Source organism: Wolffia australiana, chromosome 7, assembly GCF_029677425.1.
Source record: "Wolffia australiana isolate 7733 chromosome 7, ASM2967742v1".
NCBI lineage: Eukaryota > Viridiplantae > Streptophyta > Magnoliopsida > Alismatales > Araceae > Wolffia > Wolffia australiana.
In genome coordinates this window covers 12,405,737-12,411,736 of record NC_135841.1, presented here as the reverse complement: position 1 = coordinate 12,411,736, position 6,000 = coordinate 12,405,737, and positions in this window count along the sequence as shown.

Here is a 6,000-nt window from a genome sequence, read left to right as displayed (position 1 = left end):
CTATTCATTCTGAAAATACATTATCTCTTTTTGAATTTTTTGGGTGAGCCCCGCCTGGTGCAAAATCCTGGCTCCGCCACTGATTTGGGCTACACCCGTATTATTAATCACCGCTGCGTAACTTGATGTTTCCAACCTCCTTGTGGTGTTACACAAGCTGTTCAATCCGAACGCCCTTTGTGTTGCATCATATTTGTATCAAAGCCAATCGCGCTAACCTCTGCGCTTAGCACGGGCGATCAAATTTTTTTGTTTTCGCACTTGATCGCACGCATCGCATATTTTGAAATTTAATGCGCGTGCATTTTATACATTTGTATAATCTCATTATCAGAGGAAACCCTATCATATACATAGTATCTGGCTAGGAAAAGTGTTTGGACATGTAGCACTGTCTGATGAGACTACATGTCGGATTCAAAATGGGAGAAGGACCTAAGATCAATTATACACCCATCGTCTAGGCACTTACTCGAATGATGATGACCCGAACACCTATCCGGAGGATAGGGAATCACGCTTTTATGATTCTACCATACCTCAGGGAACGAGATGGCCCCGCTTGCATCAACCCAGGCAATATCAGTCCCCCAAACTGGTTGGTGCCACTATTGATGGAATGAACTCAACTTTTGGGACAATGTTTTCCCCATCAGCCCATTGACACTACCCACCGTTGCAAGCGTATCACCCTCCACAGGATTACACTTTGGGTTATCCATTTCAATGGCACACCTGCCTTACGCGCATCACGCGCCCCCCTTACTCACTGGCACCGACACAATCATATCCGCCTCCAGCACCTTCCTATGCTTATGACCCTCATGTGTATGGATGCCCCAATGTATCGTTTGATGTAACATGACTTGACGGATTTGTCGGTCGAGTTACACCACAGGGAATGAGCAGAGGGCAATATGCTAAATGAATGATGCAATTTTTAAATGATAAACAGCATTTGATTGCCATCGTATAAGCGAATAGGACAGTGTAGATAACACGAGGGAACTAGGGACCGGTAGGCTCCCAATGACTCGTTCGATCTGTCCGAACACCGACAAAGCAGGGAGGCAATCACTGCCCGTAAGTGTCCACAACTGTCGTTGAATCTAGTCTAATCGGACACCAAAGGAAAGGAAAGAAGATCCTATTCTCAACGCGGAAGTGGCTAATCCTGAGTAGAAATCTCCGGGAGAGGAACGACGAAATCGGCACTAATGCAGGTAATTAAGTTGAAAATAAAGGGGTAGTTAATAGGATGAGATATGTAAGTAGATGGCCTGGTTGTATGGAGCAACACAAGATAGCTGGGTGCTACAAGTAGATGGCTTGGTTGTATGGAGCAACACGGGGTAGCTTGATGCTGTTATCAACGTTTTATATCCTTAAGTTGATCAGTGAGGCATTCCCGATCTAGTGTTCAGGCTGATGTTCTAAGGGCTGATGGTCGTCGTAGTTTCCACAGACAAGAGGTCTGATTGTTGGAACTGGCTTCAAGAACTCTCGGGAAGGAAGCTTCCACAAATGACGTTGGGAGAGCAGTGACTCGTCGTGGTCGGTTACGATTAAGTTTGCTCATACACAACACAAACGAGGGAAGCCCATAAGATCAATGACTGACTGACCGGCCGGTGAATACAGGCCGGGTTAACAGAGACGTCCATGGTCAAAGAAAACGCACTGGTCAATGGTGATCTCAACAGCGTTCGCGATAACTCCCGACTGAGATCGAAAGTCGTTGACCGCCGAGGGATGAGACCAGTAGTTGTGAACGTCGGCTTGGATCACTACCGACACATGAGGGAAACGTTAAATACGACGCGAAGGACGATTCGTCCACTGGTGGCTGGACGGACCGCGAATGAAGAGGTTGCAGTTGACGTCGATCGGCCGCCAAGAGAGAAATCTTTAGCAATGGTGCGATGCTGTGACGACCAATCACAAAGAAGGTGCAGATCGTCAGTCGTGGCTCAGGTTCTGATGAGAAACGGTCAAATCGACGGAAATAGAGAGATTTCGACGTCGACCATAGCAGCGGCAAGGATTATTCCAGTTGTGAATTCGTTTTGGAACGGCGATCCGTCAGCGGCGGTGACTTGTGCTTCGTTCAACGCACTGGCAATGGATCTAAGAAGACAGATCATGGTTCTCCGTGGGGAGGAGAGGGGACTTCAATGAGACGAGAAACTTCCCATTTCAAAACCAAGAATCCAACTTCCATTAGGGTAGGCCACCCCTTTAAGTAGGGTGGTTATCCTAATGGACCCTATTAGGGGAATTATCAAAACATGGCCATTCCCCTAATGGTCCTTAAAAAAAACAAACATACAAACATAAAACAGGAAGATAATGGAGCCCAAACACGAGGGCCCATAACCGTTCATAACGACGAAAAGCAGAAATAAAAGAATAGCCGAGGCTGGTTGTCAAGCCGTGTACTTGATGGTCGGGTCCTTCGCGTTGGCTCGGGCTCTACGATGCGGTTGCCAGTGAATCTGACATGTGTCTTCTCGATGGTCCTCCATCATTGTCACACCCCTACGCCCTGTAGTATCCCCACACAGCGCCGCCTTACGCGCCCATGGCCCCGCCTGAGTACCCCACGCCTTACCCGTACACCTATCCGCCGACACACAGGGGACACTATTCCCCACTGATCCCCCAGATAACACACACCGTATGACCAAGCTCAGACCCACACATTGTTGTATGGACAGCAGGTCCCTCATGCACCTTTGGCACATCACCCCCTGTACGCGCTGGGCTGACCCATGAGCCACATGATCCTTTATGTTGGATACAATATTCTACCTGCACCTCATGTGCCGCGGCCACAGCATGCTTATTAGCAGGGACCATCGACCGGGCATTATGTTGCCCCTGCCCCTTATGCTCCATCTCTGGTAGCACACACTCCATATGCGCCATATGCGCCCTCAGTCTAGTATGGGCAGTGTGTCCCACAGGCACCACCAATGCCGGTCACTCAGATTGCATCTACGTAACATCATACTAGGTGGCATTCGGATCACAAAGGACCTTGAACCTTGACCCCCCCTCTCTCCGGGCCGCTAAGTTTGCACTAGATACCTCGCGATTTTTGTGTGACCTTAAGACTCTAGAGGATATGCATGATCACGAGAGGATGACTCTCACGCTAGGATTCATATGAGTGTCAGGCTGGATGATCCAATCTACTCAGACACGATCCTGTTGTTGTTACTCTTCTATCACACCGGCAGTGGAGCTGGCCACCCCTACCAGACCTACACAGGCTTATTGGACAACGGTGTCGCGTGCTTTTGCAATGAAATCCTCGAGTCACGCTCTTGCTGAAGCTTCCCAAGCGCCTACTGCCCCATCGTAGGCCACAGACACCGCCCCCACACGGGCTTTCCCTACAGTATCGTTGCGTGCTTCTGCAATGAGATCCATGTGTCCCGCTTTTACGTAGGCTCCTTGAGTCCCTACTGCCCCTCTGCGGACCCTAGGAGACCGCCCCCATGTGGGCTTCTCCTATAGTACCCTCGTGTTCTTTGGTGACGAGGTCCTCAATCCCCTCTCCTACGGAGGCTACCCGAGCTCCTACTACCCCTCCACGGCTCCCGAGACTACCCACATGCAGGCTTCTCCTACTACACCGTCCTGTTCATCTGCGACGAGGTCTACGAGCCCCGCCCCTTCACAACACGCCCCTACTCCGACTGGTCCACAGTCAGCCCAACAGCCTGCCCCGTTACCGATAGTATCATCATCTCCACATCCTACCACTCCTATAGCCCCACATCGGGTTCCTGAGGCCATCCTCGCACGGGCCTCCCCGACAACACCATCGCATCACTCATACGATGATACTCCCGAGCCTTCCACCTTTATACGGGGCTCTTGATCATATTTGTGGGAGCTTACTATGTTCCATTGTGGAGTGTAACGTCGTGCCTTGGGATCTTATCATCCCAAAGGCTGAATTTGACTCCAAGTTGACAGTGAACCACACTACTGGACACGTCCCATGTGAAATTTTTTTCAGCCATATACCACACAAGCCTCCCGACCACACACCCTAAGTCATTTATTTTAGGCTCTCAGATTACGGAGTTGCATTCGTGCATTCTGTGCGAGAGTAACATCATAACATTCATGCACACAATTTATTCCAACATGAGAAGTATGAACCCATTGCTGCTCCAGTCGAGCGTGTCCATGGTTACGGATATGATGGAGGACCATCCAGTCGAGCGTGTCCAGACTCATCATCAGCCACATCGCGGAGCCCAAGCCGATGTTAAGAACCCAAGTTTCCACTCCCAGGTTTGAGGAAATGGCCTTCCCCTCATTTTATTTCGTGTTTGTGTCTTCTTTTGGTTTTATGGAGGCCCTTCCCGTGCATGGCCCCCTCTTCGCGTCGTTTTGGTCATACTTGATTTGTCCCTTTTGACTATTGGGAGGCCTCTCCTGTGTGTGTAAGGGCCTCCCCCATGCGTGTCTTGTTTATGATGTTGTTTGGCTTCTCTCCCTAAAGGACCCTTTAGGGGGGAAGCCCACTTAGCTTCTTCCCATAAGCCCCCCCCCCTTTTTACTATAAAAGAAGAAGGGAAGAGCTTACATGTTAGCGCCTTGTTTTGAAGAAAGAGACATGTTTTTTTGAAAGAAGCTTTTTGTTGAGAATTCAGAATCGTGTTGCACCCTTCTAGAGTTCTCACCGTCCCCTTCCATGGGGAACTATCTGTCGTTCCTTATAGGTTGAACATGAAGGAAAGGGTCTCTGGTCGAGCTGCTGCTCCAAGGGTCATCGTTTTCTTGCCAGAGGATGCCCTCTAACCCAGTTTTCCTCAAGCCCTCGCCCTACCGCGGACATAACTTCTCCGCTACCAGACAGCCCGATATCTCCGTGGCGAGGTCAAACTTGATGCCCCCTTGTCCGCTTCCGGAATGAACTTCAGCCCTCTGACCACAATCGCTTCACGGTGGACGCCCCTCCTACACGTCGGCTAGAGTCAACGACCTCAAAACTCGCCCGCGTGACTACCCAACCGAGGATTGTGCACGTGCCAAATGATTGAGTTCTTATGCGTGCAAAATGGTTGGGCGGAGATGCCTCCTACCGTTGCACTGCGGATGGTCGCACATTGACCCTAGCGTTGTACATAATTTTGAGACTATCCTGCCACCGAGAAATCCACATGAGGTGCCCCACGGTGCATGTTCCCACAACACTATACCACGACTGCCCTCAATTAGGTCCTCTCCCTTGAGGGGCCCTTGATCACGAAGCTCTTGGTCGCCTGAATGACTTACTTGCCCGCTGCCCCCGGTATCTGATTGAATCAGAAATTGGTTGCCCTCGTCATTCGACTGCTCAATCACATACGACCATCATCGTCAACGTCTGAATCCATTAGCCACTCCATCCCTTCCGTTTGCCCCTTGCGATACCCAGTCGGCGATGATCGTGCTCCCCCTCAAACCCCCGGGCACGACCCTCTAGGTTCCATCCTCACCCCCCTCTTCTTTTCAGTATTATTATGTCTTCCATTGCCGGTCTTCCATTGCCCGAGAGAATTTAACATATGATAGGATAGCCACCTTCACGTGTTAGGACTTTTCTTTCATCAGTGTTGGAACTGTGGCATTCGCGACGATGGAAGTGGATGCTCACGGATGGTGAACGTCCCCCATCCCCTCATCCTTTGAACTGAACACCCAGGTCATTGGGAGCTCGTTCGTGCCTTGACCCCTCGCGTTGCTACCTGTGATTACCTCCTAGATCAGCTGGCTTTCTATTGTCCTTCTTGTCAATTTTCAAACCAATGCCTCATTATCATCGTTGAATCACACATCTCTGCCCTTTCCTTGTGGTGTGACACCAACCGGTCGACCCCGGCACGTCATGTTACATCACGATAGGTTGAGGCCTAAGAAATACTCTCCAGGGGTCTCTATGAAGCTTCACACTCATAATGGCGGGCCTTTCTCAATATTTTGGAGAGTTGGGAAGAT